Source organism: Cetorhinus maximus, chromosome 10, assembly GCF_964194155.1.
Source record: "Cetorhinus maximus chromosome 10, sCetMax3.hap1.1, whole genome shotgun sequence".
NCBI lineage: Eukaryota > Metazoa > Chordata > Chondrichthyes > Lamniformes > Cetorhinidae > Cetorhinus > Cetorhinus maximus.
This window is the reverse complement of record NC_135888.1, coordinates 97,077,985-97,100,453: the sequence shown is the minus strand read 5'-3', so window position 1 is coordinate 97,100,453 and position 22,469 is coordinate 97,077,985. Positions and strand designations below refer to the sequence as shown.

The following is a 22,469-nucleotide window of genomic DNA, read 5'->3' as shown; positions in this document are numbered from 1 at the left end:
GGGCCAAAGGTGTCATCAACAGTGCTATCAAACAACACTTAACTCAGCAAGAGCCTGCTCACCAACACATAATTTGGGTTTCACCAGGAGCATTTTGCTCCAGCGTGGCCCAAACAAGGACAAAAGAACTGAATTCCAGAGGTGAGGTGGGAGTGACAGCCCCCAACATCAAGGCAACATTTGATAATGTGTAGCACTAAGGAGCCCTTGTAAGAGTGAAGTCACTCGGAATTAGGGGGATAGCTGTCAACTGACTGGAGTCATACCAATCCCAAAGATTATTTTGCACACGAGGTCAATCAACTCAGCCCCAGGACACTGTTCTGAGGAACTCCTGCAAGAGTGTTCTAGGCCCAACCACCATTAGCTGCTTTATCACTGACTTTCCCTCCAGCATTAATGTCAGAAGGGGGATGTTCCCGGATGATTGCATGCACAGTTTCATCTGCAATTCCTCAGATAATGAAGCAGTCTGTCCACACACGCAGCATTGGCTGGATGACGTTAAGACAAGTGCCTGGCAATGAGCACCTACCAGATGATAGAATCGAACCAGATCAGATGTTTAGAATTTGTGGTAACTGCTTTCTCTTAAGCACAATCATGATGGGCACTAAACCCCGGTTGCAGGAGCATGTGGTTTCCTATCAAAGCCTTCAGTTGTTTTGCAACATTTGTTGCTCTAAACCTTAGTAGTTTCACTTTAGCTAGCAAAAATTGAGAACACAGCTGAGCTAAGGGGAGGTGTGAAATGTATCCCTTCTGGAAGCAAGTCTTGACACTACAGTTACCTTGTAAAATTTGCACCAAGTAAAAGAGTAAATTACCTCCAAACTTTAAACTATATCCTTCACAATTGTAAATTTGACTGTTTACTGTCAAAATGCTCAAACACTGAAGGAATCACTCTACATCAAAGATTTATCAGAGTACAATCTGGGAAAATTTGTCAGTAAAAATATAAATGCACACGACTTTTAGACAATTTATGATGTAGGATTTGGGGACTAAAAATAGCAATAGAACAATCACTACATTTTACACATTACTAGGATCTTCATGCCAGAAATTCATATTAAGAATTAAAACAGAAAACCTATCAATTTCAAACTGAATAAAATGCTCAAAATGCCTTTCTATACTGCGAAGCAGCAATTCTGGTAAAATACACTGATTCCTCAGAGAGCTCCCATTCAATTTCTGCATCCATAGAGGTGCTCAAGAGAGGCCATTCACATCCCTATAAGAAATGAACACCTGAAGCAGTTGCTCATGATACTTGCTCATGGTTGGCTTATGAGCAGCACTGCTAGTGGGCCTACAAAAGCAAAAATTAACAAATGTGTGTGGGTGTCTGTGAAACACGTGTTTAAAAAGCTCATTAACGTCACTACATACTTGAAATATTTTACTTGCAACTTGGATTCTCTCCATTGTTCCCCTTTATCATTATCACTCCATACAGTAGGAATGTACAATATTTTAAGAGGGAAATCAGTTCATTCAATACATCAATACTCAATACATACTTCACTCAAACGTTTTTCATTCTAGGTGGGGAAAAGGCTTCAATTTTGTTAACCTTTAACTTCACAAGATGTTCTTCCTCTTAATCTACTTGCAGCTACACTGCTCATTTTGAAAATGCCTATCTTCTCCCTATGATGTGCATGAAGATTCCAAAATTCTGAAGCCAAAAGGGCTTACACAACACTGCTTCCCATGGCTACGTGCCAGACTTCCACATCAAGGGCATCATAAATCACCTGAAGCTTTTCCATAAACATCAAGTGTATTTTACACAGCAGACATGATAGGCAAGCAGCCTCATGTGGTACCTTTGGTCTGAAGAAATTCAGCCACTTCAACCATCAAGAACACACAAATTCAAGGAGGGATTGTGGACAGCACGATGAGTTTTGGATGCATTTTTAAAGAGAGAGGTGGAGAAGCAGAAGGGTTCCTGCAAGAAATATCAAGAGCATGGAACATAGGAACATACGAAGAGCAGAAGTAGGCCATTCAGTCCTTCGAGCCTGTTCCACCATTCAATAAGATCATGGCTGATCTGTTTGTGTCGAGTTCCACAAACCCATCTAGCCCAAAACCTCCGATTCCCTTGCCCAACAAGAACCTATCTACTTCTGCTTTAAAAATATTCAGTGAGGCAGAGAGTTCCAAAGCTGCACAACCCTCAGAACATGTCTCATCTCTGCCCTATAAGGGTGACCCTTAACTTTAAAACAGTGCTCACTAGGTCTGGACTCATCAACAAGAGGAAACATCCTTTCCACGTCCACCAGGTCATCAAGGCCATTCAGGATCTTATGTACTTCGATCAAGTCACCCCTCATTTTTCTAAACTCCAATGGAAACAAGCCCAACTTGTCCAACCCATCCTCATAAGACAACCCGCTCATTCCAGGTATCGATCTAGTAAGCCTCCTCTGAACTGCCTCCAACGCATTTACATCCATCCTTAAATAAGGAGACCAAAACTGCACACAGACCAGAACAGAAATTGCTGGAAAAACTCAAGAGGTCTGGCAGCATCTGTGGAGAGAGAAACAGGGTTAACGTTTCGAGTCCGTATGGTCCCTCTTCAGAGCTAAAGAGAAGTGGAAATGTGATGAAATTTATACTGTTTAAGGGGGGTGGAGCAGGGGAAGCTGGATATAAGGCCAGCAATGGGTGGGGACAAAGAAGAGATTGACAACGATGTCATGATCTAAAGGACAAAGGGAGTGTTAATGGTAGTGGTAAGGGCTTAAAAAAAGGTGCTGAAAGTGGTGTAGAGGTAAGAAAACAACATAAGAACGTAATAATTTTAATCCCTTTTTTCTACATTCATTTTTATTTTTTATCCGCTTATTTTTATTCATTGTTTTATCCCTTTTTTATCCCCCCTTTTATCTCATTTTCTATCCTTTTTTCCCCCACCATCGCTCTGTCCCCCCACCCCATCCCCAAGTGGGCCATCTGTTACTTGTTCCATGTTGTTCTTTCACACAATGCCTACCCTTGTTCTGCTATTATCATGTTCTGCTTTCTTACCTCTACGACACTATCAGCGCCTTTTTAGCCCTTACCACTACCATTAGCACTCCCCTTGTCCTTTAGCTCATGACATCTTTGTCAATCTTTCCTTTATCTGCACCTATTGCTGGCCTTCTAGCCAGCTTCACCTGCTCCACTCTCCTTAAACAGTGTAAATTTCATCACACTTCTACTTCTCTTTAGCTCTGAAGAAGGGTCACATGGACTCAAAACATTAACTCTTGATTCTCTCTCCACAGAAGCTGCTAGGTTTTTTCCAGCATTTTCTGTTTTGGTTTCAGATTACCAGCATCTGCATTATTTTGCTTTTATCACAGTATTCAAGCTGTGGTCTCACCAATGCCCTGTATAACTGAAGCACAACATTCTTACTTCTATGTTCAATTCCTCTCGTAATAAAGGATAGTATTCCATTAGCCTTCATGATTACATGCTAGTACCTGCATACTAGCTTATTGTGACTCATGCACAAGAACACCAAGATCCCTCTGCACCTCAGAATTCTGCAGTCGTTCTCCGTTTAAGTAATACTTTGCTTTTTTATTCTTCCTGCCAAAGTGAACAACTTTCCACATTATATTCCATCTGCCAAGATTTTTGCCCTACTCAACATATCTATATGTCTGTAAACTCCTTATGTCTTCTTCACGACATTATTTCCTACCTATCTTTGTGCCATCTGAAAATTTAGCTACCATGCCTTTGCTCCTCTCATCTAAGTCATTGATGTAAGTTGTAAAAATTTGAGGCCCCAGTGGGACTCTACTCGTCACATCCTGCCAAACAAAGACAAATTTATGTATACTCTGTTTTCTGCCAGCCAGCCAATCATCTATCCAGGCTAATATGTTGACCTCTACGCCATTTTCCACAATAACCTTTGATGTGCCTTCTGGAAATCCAAGTACAGTATGTCTACAGGCTCCCCTCTAGCAACTGCACACGCTACTCTTTCAAAGAACTGCAATAAATTAGTTAAACATGATTTACCTTTCATAAAACCATGTGGAGTCTTCCCGATTACCTTGAACTTTTTAAAGTGGACAGCTATAACCTCTTTAATGATAGATTCTAACACATTCCCCATGAGATGACAAGCTAATTGGCCTATAGTTTCCTGTTTTCTGCCTCACTCCCTTCTTGAATAAGGGGGTTATATTTGCTACTTTCCAGTCTGATGGAACCTTTCCACATTCAAGCTAATTTTGGAATGTTAACACCAACACATTTACAACCTCATTAGCCACCTCTTTTAAGACCCTAGGGTGAAATCCATCTGGACCTGGAGGCTTGTCAGCCCGCAGCTCCATCAGTTTGCTCAGTTGTGCTTCCCAAGTGATTGTTATTTCACCAAGCTCCTCTCTCCACTCCACCTCCCGATTTACAGCTATTGCTGGAATGTGTTTTATATTCTCTATAGTGAAGACAGAAGCAGAAAGCTCTGCTGCCAATACATGAAGGGACAGTGTGATGCCTAAGAGGCAGGAGTCAGAAGAGGGGGCTTGGAGGATGCAAAAGTCCAGAAGGTTGTGGAAACAGCATCTGCTGAACACTGAAGTTAAGCCTCATCCAATACCAAATGTTGGACTAGCTGACTGACAGTGCAGAAGAATCAAAATTTTGAGAAGATCAGAGGTGGGTGCTGATGCATACATGTGGAGGCTGCCACCATGTCCATGAACAGTAATGCTGAGGGACAGCAAAGGAAATGACCTTGGAAACTCAAGGAGTGATGTGGGACTGGGAGGAGAAGCCAATGCCAATGATACTCTAGATACATTCAAACAGGACTAAAACCAGGTGAGGTCATTCCATGGAACTGGAATACAGAGAAGCATTAGAAGCGAGTGATGTAGTCAACTATATTAAACAACATCAAAAAGTCTAAGACAAGGAGAGATCATCTACCTCAATTACAGTCACATAGGATTTTGTTAATGATTATGATTAGGATTGTTTTGGTATCGTGTAAAAAGCTAAAGCTGTATTGAAAGGAATCAGGTGGTGGATTATGGGGGAGATGACCACAAAGTTGGAAAGTGACAACACTTTCAAAGATTTTAGATAAGGGAAGATTTGAGATGGACAACAGATGGGAAGGAAGTTTTTTTAAATATTGGAAAGGAGACATAATGAGTGGTTTTAAAAGGCAAAGTGGGAGCCACTGACAATATAAATTAGCAAGGAAGCCAGAAGCAAAAGTTGCATAGGATTCCAATGGGAAGGGAATCAGGGGTGCTAGAGCTGAGTCTTGTGTACAAGGTGAACTTGAAGATTAGGAATGTTTAAGGAAAGAGTTGCAGTGGGACTAGCCTTCGCAGCAATCGCAGAAAATAGGACCTCAAGGCTGGCACTGAAATGCTCTGCAGAGTTCACAAGTTTGACCTGAATAGATACATCACGCAGCATTAGTCCATCCTTAGTAACAATCCTATCCCAAGATATCAGGCTACCGTGCAGACCTAGGTCAATTCCAATCAAATACTTCCCCATTCCTTGCAAGAAAATGTTTACTTCACATGCATTAGAACAGCAGGATGGTATGAAAAGTTAACAGACACGACTGCAGAATGCTGATCATGTCTATCATCCATCATCGTCTTCTCCAATTTAAATATTTGCCTATAACCTGCATATTAAAAAATTGTACATTGAGTGGTGACCAGCCTAGTTGAGTGTGGCAACTGCCACACATTGGTAAGGAGTGTAAAAGATTTAATAGAAAAGAATAAAAAACAAGTACAGAAGTAGTTTCTTTTTTTTAAAAAAAAGCATAAAGCACCTTTGAAGACAACTGCCATCAAGAGGGGAATTAAACTTCTGGACCAAAAGGGGCACGATGGGATCAAAAGTATTCTTGAAACACACATTCAAGTATACAGACTTGGCAAGTTATATTCCCAGCAGAACTCAACTAAATGAACATAAAAAATCAATTGTGAGTCGGTTAGACGGTGGAGGGTAGACACCACGGCCACATCCTTCGCCTGGACACACTAACAAATTAACAAGTCTTAAACTAAGCACCTGAGTGACAATACAAGTCTAATTATACCGAACAGCAGCCTTTCCACACCTTAAACCAGCTTATATTTCACTCCTCTCCTAACTATACTCGGTTCTGTTGAAGGGTCGTGAGGACTCGAAACGTCGACTCTTTTCTTCTCCACAAATGCTGACAGACCTGATGAGTTTTTCCAGGTAATTCTGTTTTGTTTTAGCCTTTCCACCACATGTAATAAAAATAAAATGGTAAGACATCCATGTAAAGCAAAACATGCCTGTCCTTATAAAATGACAGAACATGATACAAATTGTCATTTGGTAAGTATTAATGATGAGAGGAAATTCCACACCAAGGCTCCTTCCAAACCTGCAACCTCGACCATCTCGAAGGTCAAGGGCTGCAGATGCCTTGAAACACCACCACCTGCAAGTTCCCATCCAAGCCACACACCACCCTGACTTGGAACTATATCGTTGTTCCTTCACTGTCACTGGGTCAAAATTCTGGAACTCCCTCCCTAACAGCACTGTGGATGTACCTACACCACATGGCCTGCAGCAGTTCAAGGAGGCAGCTCACCACCACCTCCTCGAGGGCAATTAGGGATGGACAAATGCTGGCCTAGCCAGCAACACCCACACCTTGTGAAAAAATATTAAAAAGTCAGTAAGCTTTCATACAAAAAAATTCTTTCATGGCCTCAGGACATCTCTAAGCACTTTACGGCCAATAAAATATTTTCAAGCACAGTCACTGTTGTAATGCAGGGAATGCAGCAACCAAATTGTGCACAGCAAACAATGAAAATCTGACTTTCTGTTGTTAGTCAAGGATAAAGACTGGTCAAAAAAAAGCTTCCTGTTGTTCTTCAAATAGTGCAGTCAGATTTTTTACATCCATCTGAGGAACAAGACAGGTTTAACTGCTCAACTGAAACATGTCAGCTTCAACAGTGCAGTGCTCCCTCAGTACTCCACTGAGGGATCAACCTAGATTGTGCGATCATATCTCTGGGATGGGTTTTGAAGTCGCCTTCTGGCTGCTCACAGGCAAGAGTGCTAACAGAGCCAAGCCTAACATGCTACCAAGACAAAGCTTTGGGCATCACCTAGCCCAGTCAACAATGTAAAACATTCTGCTCAAAGAACTTCCATGGGACTCTTGGCTCAGGTGTAATCCAACCTCCAAACAGGATTTTTTTTTTTAAAGAGGGTTTTGAGGCAGGAACTAGAAAATGGAATTGAGGGATAAGCTTAAGGGTGCACAAACAAGGGCAGCCAATCTGCTTTGTTACAATTTAGGTTTATAAGATTGTTATCTCTTGGGATTGCATCTTAAATTTAGGATAAAATGAAGAGGGCATGTACCTGTTCTGAAGTCTGCCTGAGAACAGGCCTGGGTGAAGAGCTGTTAAAGATTAAAGGAAGGCCCAGATTATTTTGCTAAGAAGGTGTAAGGTGATCACACTTGGAGACAATGATAGCAGCATCTGTGTTTACAGTGGTTAGACTGGCAGTCTCCAAAGTCTCAGGAAGGTGCTGAGAATGTCAGATTGTAAAGAGTTATGTCTTAAACTGTCCATTTAATTCCAAGATAGAATAGAATTAGGGTCTAAAGAATAGCTAATCAGTCTCTACCCGGATACAAAGCTCATGTGATGCACACTGCATCAAGATGGGCTAGAAGGGGGGAAAGAGTTTCTAAGATATCCCTGAAGCGCTCAAACAAGTTAGTCTGCCAGAATCTAAGAAAACGCAACTGCAGGCCAAAGCCTCTGGTTCACGGTGCAGGAATGCAGGTGGGAGATTGCGCTTGTGTTGAAAAGACCAAATTCATGAGTTAAAATGAGGCTGCAAGGTTTGCCTCGTCTGTGCTAGGGGAGAATCACAAAGAAAAACTCTCACCGTGAAAGACAGTTCTGGGGTTAAAAGTTACCAGGTTGGGAAAGGAAAGGAATGGAAGTAAACCCTCGGAAGCTGGTAATCACTTTAGGCTGGGTCCGGGAAAATTGAATTACTACTTAAGTGACAGTGTAATGTATACCTGTGACAGGTGTTTTTCGGTTGTGCTGAAAGTAAAAGGGAAAGTTGTGTTCTGTATTTTGAAGTATAAGCTGCCTAAAGCAATAATACTTAGTGCTTTGAGTCTGTTTGTTACAGTAAAAGTCTTAAACATGAAATCTGGACGTGTCATTCTTTCAGTTATCCAACTGGAAGTTCAAATTTCTTTCTTTTAAGAGTTTAGTCTCTACGGAGATCATAACAGCTTGTAAAGCTCATTAGCCTCTAACTCCCTTGAGTGGAAGGGGAAAGCTTCAATTTCCCTTTTCTCTTTCCTTCAACCTGACATAAGCAGCTCAGAGTAGGGACTGGCTTCAGATTTTACTACTTTAGTACTCTCCACTCAAGTCTCTGTAAATTAACTAAACTGCGTGCGATGTATGAACCTACACCATCTTGTTTCAAATTTCTTCCAGGACATCCAGAAGCCATCTCACCTATTTGTGGAGATGTGGAGCATGCATTTTGTAGCTTGAAGACAATTTATTATAACAAGTTGTGAGTGGCATATACACCACTTAGAATTTTCACTTGTATCATAAAAACATTTTAAGCACAAGAAACTTCCACAGTCAAGAGCTCAGCAGTAACTAGTATGATTCATATACATTCTTGGCAGAGTCTGTCTATTCAGCAACACATGAACAGGTCAGGCGACTACAAAATATCAAAAATAATCACAAAAAAAGAGGTCAGGTTTATTCAAGTCATAGCCATCACGGTCAGAATTTGGCTGCACCAATCCCTTCAAACTTTATAAGTGTAGTTACAAGCTGCAGTATGCAACACTACAATGCCAAAAAAGATCAGCTTGCGATTGGGCAGTCCAAAGTTACAATGATGATGGCTTGCATGGCACATTAGTTATACCAGTGTTAGTTACAGAATTCAAATTTTGATGCAGCCCTGAAACTTAGCACAATATAACCAGGACAGGAGCAAAACTTGTTGATTGGTCACAAATCAATTTAAGACAGCTACAATGAATTACACGCACCAGCCATGAACTGAATGCACCAGCATTGGTAAAAACCACAATTCAGCACCATTCATAGCATTACAACTTACTTTAACACTTTTAATACAGAAGATTGTACTAAGGCACCTCAGAGGTGTAACCACAAATAAGATGGAAGCCAACTTGAGAAGATATTAGGTGGGTTGATGCAAAGCTTGGTCAAAGACATGTGTTTTGAGGAAGATTTTTTTTTAAAAAGGTAGGGAAGTGGAAAGGTGGTGCGTTTAAGCAAAAGAATACCAGAATGTGGTGGCAAGGCGGCTGAAGGTGCGGGTCCAAAGCACAAAAAAACTAGGGTCAGAAATGGAAAACTTGGAAGGGATGGAGAGGATGGTGTAGCGGTCAAAGTTTACTGAAGTAGGGAAGGGCAGGTATTAAAGATGAAGATGAGACTGAGATATCAATCAATTCATTTCCAACTGGACCTTTATGACATGTATATCACTCTTTATTCATTGTCTTCAGTTCATTGGACAGAACAACTTTCAATGATATTACCTAAACACAACAACTGTAGTAAATATATTGGTCAACTAATGCTGTTCTTGGGCTGGAAGCAATTTGGCAAAGTATGTAGCATCATTCTGCTACTTACATAAACAGATAATCTCAGTTGTGAAAGTAACATTCTCAAAGCAATTAAACATCTATTCCTATCCAATGCTTCAACACCAGCATTTTTACCACATATATCATATGCAATGAGAAAAATGATCATGGAATCAATCAATCCAGAACTCAGGGTGGAGGTGGAGTGAGCCATTGAATAAAATTATTAATCTCATTTGGTTTCACTCAGTGTAAAAGCTGTATTGTAATCAATTTAGTCATCGCTAGCACTACTACTATGCACTAGCATGTTCCCTGCAGATCCCATTTACTCAGTTGGGAGGATCAGAAATATTATATGCTTGCCTATCTCCTGATCCTAAGTCAGTGCTTCCCAAGCTTTCCTTCCCGATGTGACCCCGTCTTAATACCTCAGGCTTCGTGTGACTCCAGAATGAAAACTTATGGGGAAGAGATAGTGGGTGGGGTTGAGAGTTGTTCAGCAGGTTGGGTAGGGGGTGCAGGTGGTATTTTGTTGATGGGGTAGGGTTTTCAAACTGCTGGGTTTTGCCCTGGAAAAGCGAAGACCCACCTTTTTACAGCGTGTAGTTGTTACAACAATCTGGCTTTAGGATTACGCCATGCCCACCAACAAGGAAAAAAACAAATATTTAAAAGGGGCCTAGCAGCTGTTAAAACTCAGTCCGAGCTCCACAGCCACCATTACTACCCCCAAATCTTGTCCCACAACTTGACTGGAAGTTGTGACCCAGTTTGGAAACCCCTGCCCTAGGTGCTGAGGTAGCTCTACCCAAGCAACTTTCTAATTTTATAATAATGGCAGCAGCTGAATTAGAAAAATAATCTCCCACTTAACAATTCAAACTAAGAGAAGAGCTATGCTGTCAAGTTCTCATAATACCAAAACGGACATTCAGGGTGATGAACACACCTCCAGAGAGGGGCACAATTTCACCCAAAATTACAAAGTGTATCAGAAAGAAAAAATATAAAGAATGTCTGATTTATACAGAAATGTTTTACATACTAGTGGAAAATGGAGTGAGTTTTAAGCAGCTTTTTAAGAAGGCTGAAGTTTCCAACTAAAGCACCATCAAAAATGACATCTTGAAAAATATCTCAATTTAAACAAGCAAGCAAGCAAATCTTGCAACCACAAGGCAAAGGAATTTCAGATGTAGTGAAGTTGCTGGGAGAAATGAAGATACAAAATTTCATTTTCAGCTTTGGAACACACTGGAAAAATTAGAGATTTAAGACTTTGTTCCTATCCTAAAATGGACACCATTATCTGCAAACAATCCCAGTTGAGCTTCAGCTACGGGAATAATAAAAATTCCTCCATTCTCCATAACCTGTCTTAACTTCAAACATGCCAGGTATAAGAATGTCCATAGATGCCATTACAACGAAGAAAAAAATCTTAACTTCCTCCTCACCACAAATGGGTAGACTGTTTCCAGATCTCAAACTACTCAATTACTGACATTTTAGCTACAAGACAAAATTAATCTCAATTAATAGGAATGAGGAGTAATGTGTTGAAACTAAAATAAGTTATGGATGCAACAGTTTGTTGACATTACCATCTTAAATGACACAAAACACTTGGTATCCATTTAGAGGTATTTCTAGTGCAGGATATCATGGTGGTTCAGCAAATTTATCCCATAAACACCTAAAGTGTAGCAGCCATTATTCCCAGGTTTCATTCTAACTGTTCTGAGTTGGTTGATACCGGCCAGGTTGGCAGGATGGTGCCAAAATTAAATTCAGTATCTCCGAGATACACAAGAGATAATCAGCCAGGGATTTCAATGGTGATAACTGAAGAAGCACCCCTGCTGGAAATGCTCATAAATGGACGCCAGGATAAATATTACATTGGGATTCCCTGTTGTCAATTAACCTGGCAGCAATGAAACCATACCCGCAAGATTTTACATAGAGATATGAGAAATTGGCAAAAAAAATTGTTTGAAAGAAAAACAGGTTAATTTAGTTTGGCAAAGTTTGAAAGTATGAAAATGGTACTTCAGATTACATTTTTAAAATTGCATTACACTTGGATAGATAACTGGATTCAGGCAAGTACCAAAAAGTACTTTGGTTTCACCTAGTTGATGCCATTAATAACTTTCAAAACATTGACAATTTTAATAAATCTGACTTAATCTGTTATTTACTATTAACATTACCCTTTATTTACACTTAATTTTATTGTTTTGCTGATTCTGTTAGAGACTAATGGGATTAGTGCTTTCTAAGGAAAAATACTATGAGAACACAATTAGCAGAATGGTTATGTGACTTAGTAATTCAGAGGCTTAGACAAATGATCTGGAGACACAAGTTCAAATCCCATCATGGCAGATAGGAAAACTCAGTCAATTAAATAAATCTAGATTACAAAGCTAGTATCAGTAATGGTGACCATGTAACTACCAAGATTGTAAGAAGACGTATCTAGTTCACGAGTGTCTTTTGGAGAAGCAAATCTGATGACTTTACATGTGACTCTAGATCCACAGTGAAGCAGTTGATTCTTAACTGCTCTCTAAAATAGCCTAGCAAGCCACTGAACTGTGCCAAACCACTAAGACAAAGTACTGTAAGAATTAGATCAGTATACTGGAGTATACTATTGACATAGGCATCAAATTTGGGCATGACAAAGGCACACCCAGCCCAGGCAACACTGTAAAGTCTTCCTCAGTAATAGTGTGCCAGAATTGGGCAATTGGGCTGACAAACAGACTGGTCAAGTTAACAGTCTGAGTCATACTCACCAAATCATGCTTTTAAGCTAATGCCTCAGAATAGTCCTCCACCATCACTAGATACAGTATAACCTATCTCGCCTTCTGGACAGACCCATGTCAGCTGGTAGCACAGTGGTATACAGTCAAGAGGGAGTGGTCCTGGGAGTCCTCAACATTGACGCCAGATCCCATGAAGTTTCATGGCATCAGGTCAAAACATGGGCAAGGAAGCCTCTTGCAATCTACCTCTCCCTTAGCTGATGAATCAATTTTTCAGTATTGTTACATTGCCATCTACCTGAGAAAGTGGGAAATTTCCAAGATATGCCCTTTCCACCAAAATGACAAATCCAATCAAGCGTATTATAGAGTCTCTTATTCAGCAACAATGTAATGGAAAATGTGATCAACTGTGCTATTAAGTGACATTTACTCAACAAGAGCCTGCTCATTTCGGATTCAGTCCAGACTACTCTGCTGCCGGCATCGTCACAGCCTTGGACCAGTCAAGAGCACCGAACTCAAAAGGGTGAGGGAAGAGTGATTGCCCTTAATATTAAGGCATAATTTGGCCAAGTGTGCCCTCAAGGGGGCCTTGTAAAATTGAATGGGAATCAGAGGAGAACTCTCCACTGGTTGGAGTCATACCTAGCACAAAGGAATATGATTGTGGCTGTTGGGAGGCCAATCATTCCAGTGCCAGAGCATCACTGCAGGAATTCTTCAGCGTAGTGTCCAAGGTCTAAACATTTTCAACTGTTTTAATGCCCTTACATAAATCAAAGTCAGATATGGGGACGTTTACCACTGATTATGCAATTCTATTTGCAGCTTCTCAGATAATGAAGTGTGCTCACACGCAACAAGACCTGGACAACATTCAGGCCAAGTGGCAAATAACATTCATGCCTTCCAGGTACCAAGCAATAACCAACAAGACAGATTCTAACCACCTCCCTTGACATTAGCACTGTAAAATGCCCCATCCAGAGTGTGAGGGGAAGGGATTTGGGGAGAGAAGAGATCACCATTGAAATTTAAACTGGACCAGTCACAGAAATACTGTGGCTGCAGGTGGTGAGCATTGTGGAGCAAGTGATTCATCTCATGTCACCCTTTCTACAAGGCACAAGTCAGGAATATGATGGAATAAGCTCTACTTGCCTAATGCATGCAGCTCCAACAACACAAGATGATTGATGCCATCCAGAACAAAACAGTTCACTTGACTGGCACACCAGTCACCACCAGCACACTGTGGCTTCATGTGAAGCATCACCAACATGCACTAACAACTTGCCAAGGCTTCTTTGACTGCACTTCATAACCCACAACCTCGACCACCTGGGACAAGGGCAGCAGGTGCACGGGGTGCCACCATCTCCAAGACACACACCATCCTCACTTGGGACTTTACCATTGCTCCTTCATCGTTGATGAGTCAAAATCCTGCAACTGCACTGCAGGAGTGCCGTCACCACATGAACAACAGTAGTTCAAGGCAGCAGCTCACCACCACCTTCCCAAGGAAAATCAGCGATGGGCAATAAATGCTGGTCTTTCCAATAACAATAATATCTCACAGATGAGTAAACAAAAATGGGAGTGCCATGTTTTCAGTTCTCCCAAGCGATCATTGAACTATGGAACTAGGCTAATTTACAGCACAGGGGCAGCCACCTGGGCGACACTACCTTCGCTTTGGCAAATTAATTAATCAAAAATTAATTATTATTTCCCCGTAGTATTTTTTTTATTCATTCCTGGGATGTGGGTGTCACTGGTTCGGCCATCCCTAATTGCCCTTGATCAAAGGGCATTTAAGAGTCTACCACATTGTTGTGGCTCTGGAGTCACATGTAGGACAGGCCAGGTAAAGACAGCAGGTTTCCTTCCCTAAAGACATGAGTGAACCAGATGGGTTTTTCCAACAATCAGCAATGGTTCTGTGGTCAAGATTTTTAATTCCAATTCAAATTTCACCATCTGCTATGGTGGGGTTCGAACCCAGGTCCCCAGGACATTACCCTGGGTCTCTGGAATATCAGTCCAGTGACAATACCACTATGCCATGACCTCCACATTGTACCCCCACCTGCTTCGAATATTTATCACATTTTGCTTTGAAAGAAGTAATCAGCTCTGCCTCGATGACACCTTGTGGCAAAAAAGCTAACCGAAGCATTAATGGCATAACTGCAAGACCCAGTCAGCATCAGATGCTGAGGGAACCAACTAAAGGAAGTAACCCACTTGACCTCATGCATAGGAACACAGGACTTAGAAGCAGTAGGCCATTCAGCCCTTTCAACCTACTCTGTCATTCGATAAGATCATGGTTGATCTGACTGTGGCCTTAACTCCACTTTGTCATCTGCCCCCTCCCATAACCCTCAACTCCCTTGACTAATAATAATCTGAGTAACTCAGCCATGGATAAATTCAATGACTCAGCCCCAACTGCTTTCTGGGGAAGAGAATTCCACATACTAACAACCTTAAGAAAAGATTTCTCATCTCCCTCGTAAATGGGAGACCTCGTATTTTTAAACTGTGTCGCACAGCTCTAGCATCTTCCACAATAGGAATCATCTGCCTGGTATCCACCTTGTCAAGTCCCCTCAGGATCTTATATTTTTCAATAAGATCATTTCTCATTCTTCTAAACTCCAGTGGGTTATCAGCCCAACCTGTTCAACCTTTCTTCATAAGATAAGTCCTTCATCCCAGGAATGAATCAAATAAACCTTCACTGAACTGCTTCCAACACCATTATATCTTTTTTCAAATAAGTAGACCAAAACTCTACACAGTATTTCCAGGTGTGGTCTCACCAATGCCCTGTACAGCTGCAGTAAAACTTTCCTGCTTTTATATTCCATTCCCCTTGCAATAAATTCCAACATTCCATTTTCCTTCTCAATCACTTGCTGTACCTGCATATTAACATTTCGAGATTCATGTGCCAAGACATCCACATCCCTCTGTAGCACAGTTCTACAATCTCCCTGCATTTAAATAGTATAATGCTTTTTTATTCTTCCTGCCAAAGTGGACGAGTTCACATATACCACCTGGCAAATTTTTGCACACTCACTTAACCTATCTATATCCCTTTGTAGGCTCTACATTCCTATCCATCTTGGTAACACTGGCAAACCATACATTTTCTCCCCACAATCTATATCAAAGACTTGGATGAAAACAATTAAGGCCCCAACACTAATTCTTGTGGCACTCTGCTAGTTACTGCTTGCCAACTCAAAAAAAAAGCCCATTTACCCCAACTCTCTGCTTCCTGTTAGCTAACCAATCCTTTATCCATGCTAATATGTTACTCTGTACACCATGAGTTCTTATTTTGCGTAGTAACCTTTGCTGTGGCACCTCATCAAATGCCTTTTTGGAAATCCAGGTACACCACATTTACAGGCTCCCCTTTATCCACCTTGCCTGTTACTTCCTCAAAGAATTCTTTAAAATAAAGCTTAACATGGTTTCCTTCTCACAAAACCATGCTGACATTGCCTGAACCCATTATGATTTTCCAAGTTTCCTGCTACAATCTCTTTAATAATGAATGCCAGCTATTTTCCAACAAGCCTGTAGTTTCCTGCTTTGTCTCCCTCCTTTCTTGAATAAAGGTGTTAAATTTGCTATTTTCCAATCTTTGGGACCCTTCCAGAATCTAAGGAATTTTGAGAGGTTATAATCAATGCCTCCAATATCTCTGCAGTACTTCTTCTAAGACCCTATAATGCAGGCCATGGGGATTTGTCAGCCTTTTGGTCTAACAGTTTCCCCAATACATTTTCCCTGGTGATGTTGATTGTTTTATGTTCCTCCCTCCCTTTCACTTACCATCCTATAAAAAACATATGTGTCTATGATGGCATTAGGAGTGACAACCACACAGCACTGCCATAGTGTAGACAAAAGTCTGTCACACAGAGGAACAATTTTGTACTGTGCACTGCAAAAAACTAGGTATCCAGGAGAAACTGTAAGCCAACAGCAACGGTGGAATTGTATATCACCACAACTTGTAACCCAGCACATCATGTTTTTAAAATCACTATCAAGTCAGCTTATTTTACAAAATGAATAACCCCTTAGCACTGACTCAAGAACCAAACAACACTTTCCTTTCATCAAAAATCAACTTTAAACATGTCTATTAAATATAGTCAACCTTCTCTGCTACAAAAAATGGAAATAATCCCAGTATGTACCACTGTGCTGAATGGAATAGATTTCGAACAGATCTAGCAACTCAAGACTGGGCATACATGAGGTGCTGTGAGCCATCAGCAGCAGCAGAATTGTATTCAACCACAATCTGTACCCTCATGGCCCAACATATCCCCAACTCTACCATTACAATCAAGCCAGAGGATCAACCCTGGCTCAATGAAGAGTGGAGGAGGGCATGCCAGGAGCAGCACCGGGCATACCTAAAAATGAGGTGTCAACCTGGTGAAGCTACAACACAGGACTACTTGTGTGCCAAACAGCATAAGCAGCAAGTGATAGACAGAGCTAAGTGATCCCATGGCCAACGGATCAGACCTAAGCTCTGCAGTCCTGCCACATCTAGTCATGAATGCTGGTGGACAATTGAACAACTCACTGGAGGAGGTGGCTCCACAAATATCCCCACCTTCAATGATGGGGGAGCCCAGCACATCAGTACAAAAGGTAAGGCTGAAGCATTTGCTACAATATTCAGTCAGAAGTGCTGAGTGGATGATCCATGTCGGCCTCCTCTGGAGCTCCCAGATGTCAGTCTTCAGCCAATTCGATTCACTCCACGTGATATCAAGAAATGGCTAAAGGCACTGAATACTGCAAAAGCTATGGGCCCTGATAATATTCCGGCAATTTTACTGAAGACTTGTGCTACAGAACTTGCCATGCATCGAGCCAAGCTGTTCCAGTGCAGCTACAATATTGGCATCTACCCAGCAATGTGGAAACTTGCCCAGGTATGTCCTGTACACAAAAAGCAGGACAAATCCAACCCGGCCAATTACTAACCCATCAATCTACTCTTGATCATCAGTAAAGTGATGGAAATGGTCATCAACAGTGTTATGAAGCGGCACTTGCTTAGCAAAAACCTATTCACCAACGCCCAGCTTGGGTTCCACCAGGGCCATTCAGCTCCTGACCTCATTACAGCCTTAGTTCAAACATGGACAAAAGAGCTGAGCTCCCGAGGTGAGGTGAGGTGAGAATGATCGCCCTTGACACCTAGGCCGCATTTGACCAAGTGTGGCATCAAGGAGTCCTAGCAAAACCTAAGTCAATGGGAATCAGGGGGAAAACACTCCACTGGTTGGAGTCATACCTAGGAAAATGGTTGTGGTTGTTGGAGGTCAGTCATCTCAGCTCCAGGGCATCACTGCAGGAATTCCTCAGGACAGTGTCCTCGACCTAACCATCTTCAGCTGCTTCATCAATGACCTTCCTTGCAGCATAAAGGTCAGAAGTGGGGATGTTCACTGATGGTTGCACAATGTTCAGCTCGATCTGCGACTCCTCAGATACTGAAGCAGTCCATGTCCAAATGCAGCAAGACCTGGACAATATCCAGGCTTGGGCTGACAAGTGGCAAGTAGCATTCGCACCACACAAATGCCAGGCAATGGCCATCTACAACGAGAGAATCTAACCATCACCCCATGACGCTCAATGGCATTACCATCACTGAATCCCCCACAAACAACATTCTGGGAGTTACCATTGACCAGCAGTGGAACTGGACTAGCCATAAAAATACCGTGGCTACAAGAGCAGGTCAGAGGCCGAGTCCTGTGGCAAGTAACTCACCTCCTGACTTCCCAAAGCCTGTCCACCACCTACAAGGCACAAGTCAGGAGTTGATGGAATACTCTCCACTTACCTGGATGAGTGCAACTCCAACAACACTCAAGAAGCTTGACACCATCCAGGACAAAGCAGCCCGCTTGACTGGCACCACATCCACAAACATTCACTTTCTCCACCACCGATGCACAGTAGCAGCAGTGTTTACCATCTACAAGATGCACTGCAGCAATTCACCAAGGCTCCTTAGACAACACCCTCCAAACCCACAACCACTACCATCTAGAAGGACAAGGGGAGCAGATAGATGGGGACACCACCACCTGGAAGTTCCCCTCCAAGCCACTCACCAGCCTGACTTGGAAATATATCACCGTTCCTTCACTGTCACTGGATCAAAATCTTGGAACTCCCTTCCAGCACTGTGGGTGTACCTACACCACATGGAGTTCAGCAGTTCAAGAAGGCAGCTCACCACCACCTTCTCAAGGTTAACTAGAGATGGGGCAATAAATGCTGGCCCAGCCAGTGACACCCACATCAGGTGAATGAATAAAAGATTGTAAAATCTGTGTTCATAACTATAACTCCCCCACTGTTAGCATTACCTTGGCAATCTACATAATACACATTATGGCTAACGTCCTTCTTATAATGGGGGACTCAAAACTGCACACAATACACTCTGGCCAGTGTTTTGTATAAACTAACCATTACCTATTGTGCTATTTTTTGTACCATTTGTGCACTATGCCTCTGAACTCAAAACTCTACAGGGTTGATTTCTCACAAAACGGTTTAGAACACAGGTTTAATGGCACTGTTCTAAAGAGTGTGCAGATACGAGGAACCTCAGAATGCATGCACGTAGGCCTATGAAGGTAACAAGCATACTGAGTGGCTAGCAAGGCATTTGGGATTTTGGGGTTCATAGAGGCATCAAGTTTAAAAAAAAACAAGGAAATTATGCTGAACCATTCTAAAGCTCTAGTTAAGCCACAACTAAAGTTTTGCATCCAGTTCTGGTCACCACACTTTAGGAAGGATGTGGGGGTCCTTGAAATTGTGCAGAGGAGATTTACCAGAATAGTTCCAGGGATGGGGGATTTTAGATATAAAGTTAGGTTGGAGAAGCTGGGATTGTTCTCCTTGGAGCATGAGATTGAGGGGAGATTTGATAAAAACGTACAAAAATATGACAGGCTTGGATAAGCTGGACAAGGAAAAGCTGTTCCCATTAGCTGATAGATCTGTATCTCCTAGTACTTGTACTAAGGTTGTGGGCAAGTGATGGGGAGGGAATATGAGGAAGACTTTTTTTTTAAAAAAACACAGCAAATGGTAATGCCCTGGAACTCGCAACCCACAAGGGTGGTGGAAGCAGAGATCATCAATGATCTCAAAAAGAAATTGGGTGGGCACTTGAAGGAAATAAACTTGCAGGGCTATGTAGATACAGCTGGGAAATGGGACTGACTGGACAGCTTCACGAAAAGCTGGCATAAACTTGATGGCCGAATGGCCTTGTGTGCTGCAAATGACTCCATAATTAACTACCTCTATATACTTAGACCCTTCACTGTCTTCCATTAATTGTATACTCCCATTCCTAATAATGGAGTTCCTCAGGGTAGCATCGTAGGCCCAATAATATTCAGCTGCTTCATCAATGACCTTCCTTCCATCATAAGGTCAGGAGTGGGGATGTTTTCTGATGATTGTACCATTCACAACTCCTCAGATACTGACAGTCTATTTCCATATGCAGCAAAGACATGGACAATATCCAGACTTGGGCTGTCAAGTGCCAAGTCACACTGGTGCCACACAAGTGCCAGGCAATGACCATCTCCAACTAGATAGAATCTAACCATCTCCCCATGACATTCAAAGGCATTACCATCACTGAATCCCCCACAATCAACATCCTGGGAGTTACCATTGACCAGAAACTGAACTGGTCTAGCCACATAATTACTGTAGCAACAAAAGCAGGTCAAAGGCTAGGAATCCTGTGGTGAGTAACTCACCTCTTGACTCCCCAAAACATGCCCACCAGCTACAAGGCACAAGTCAGGAGTGTGGTGGAATACTCTTTACTTGTCTGGGTGAATGTAGCTCCAACAACACAAGAAGCTTGACAGCATCCCGACAAAGCGGCCCACTTGATTGGCACCCCATCAACAACATCCTGCCAACACCGACAGCAGTGGCAGCAATGTGTACCATCTACAAGATGCACTGCAGGCTACTCACCAAGCCACCTTAGCCAACACCTTCCAAACCCACGACCACTATCACCTAGAAGAACAAAGGCAACAGACAACTGGGAACACCAGCACCTGCAAATTCCCCTCCAAACCACTTACCATCCTAACTTGGAAATATATCGCCATTCCTTCACTGTCGCTGGGTCAAAGTCCTAGAACTCCCTTCCTAACAGCACTGTTACTGTACCTACACCACATGGACTGCAGCGGTTCAAGGCAGCAGCTCATCACCATGTTCTCAAGGGCAATTAGGGATGGACAATAAATGCTGACCTATCCAACGACCCCCACATCCCATGAATGAAGAAAGAAAAAAGAAAAACAGAGCATGCATCTTTTCTGTCTGCCCTAAAGAACTTCACAACTAACAAAGTACTATTGAAGTGTAGTCACTGTTGCAATGTCAAGAAACAAAGCAGCCAACATATGGTTATGAATTAACATATGAATTACATTAAAAAACGTGTGAAAAATGTAGATGATTTGACACCACTTGTTACCTAGGTATTGTTCCTCCGGTTTGGTGCGATTTGAAAGAGGTTACATATACAATTACCTATACAATTGCCCATTGCTTTAATTTTCTTCTTCCTTTCCCAATCAATTTTTTGGAAAGCAGAAGCAGGAATAAAATTGAAGGTTAAACTAAACAGCAATTTGGATCTACAGAGGACAACTAATAAAATAGCATCTTAAAATAAATATAACTACAGGTAAGCTTTATTTACAGTTAACAAATCTTCTTGAATTTGTTTTTACTGGGCACTTCCACTGAGCCCTTTGTAGGTTCATTTAGATCCACAAAATGCAAAGGAATCGGTGCAACAGGTCATTACTGCAAGTTTTTATTAAACTGCCGACAGTCTCTAAACAGCCTAGTCTCTTTAACCTTCACTGAGGAAAGAATACTGGGGAGACAGGAAGGGATTAATCCCCAAACTGCCCACCTCACCAATAATGACAACAAACATACTGCACACTTCAAACATTCTTTGTCCAATCACAAGAAAAAATGCAATGCAGGACTCCAACAGCTTGCATTGTAACTTTCAGATTGATAGATGCGTACTTGTCTCTGACAATACTTAACCAGAACTTTACGTGGGTCATCAAAAAAAATGAAAAGTTGGTTTGTTGAAGAAATAAATTCTACAATTTCTAAGTGGTAACTGGCAGAGCTCTTATTAAACAGGTACTTAAAATGATACCATTCTACAGGCAGCATACAACAGGTAAAGCAGTTCAACTGTGCCTCCCAGAAGGTCTAGTGTCTGACACAGCATTGTAATCCTTAATGGTCTCTGATTGAAATGCCAACCAAAATCCTAGAACGCTATTTCCTCTATATCAACATTTAGTGATTACTGTAATAATTTTCCAGCCATATAGTTACAATTTTGTATCAGGCTTGTCCAGCCTCAAATATGTATCTCCCATCTGAAATAACAATTCATTCAAACTATCCAGAAGTCTCAAGTCAGATGATAATGCATCAGCAATGGTGGACTGTAAAGATCACTGTGGTCTGCATTACTCCGATTGAATCACACAGCTGATTTTAACCTCCTATACTTTGCAAACACACAAAAAGGAACTAAATAAGGTCAGTAATGTTAAATTGCAGCTGACCAGTACAGAGAGGAAAATAAATGTATTCATTTTCTCAATTATGTTTTATAACAGGCGCCATGTAGTTTTACACATGGCGCACAAGCGTTAGCAATATAATCTACACTAAGAAAAACCAACAAGAATGTCAACATTAAGATGAAAGGGAAGAAAATGAAGCAATAAGTAGAAGGGAGCAGACAAGGCAGAAAATAAGATAATGAAATCAAAATAAAATCATAGGCATTTGCACTCAATTTTTGCGTTCAAAAACATGCTTCAGCAATC

The 22,469-nt window shown here is 41.6% G+C and overlaps 1 protein-coding gene across 12 annotated transcripts in view; it reads right to left on the bottom strand.

Annotated features, from left to right (window-relative positions):
- ankhd1 (ankyrin repeat and KH domain containing 1) overlaps positions 1 to 22,469 on the bottom strand; it is a 199,595-nt gene that overhangs the window by 111,342 nt on the left and 65,784 nt on the right. The gene's annotated exons all lie outside the window — the stretch shown is intronic.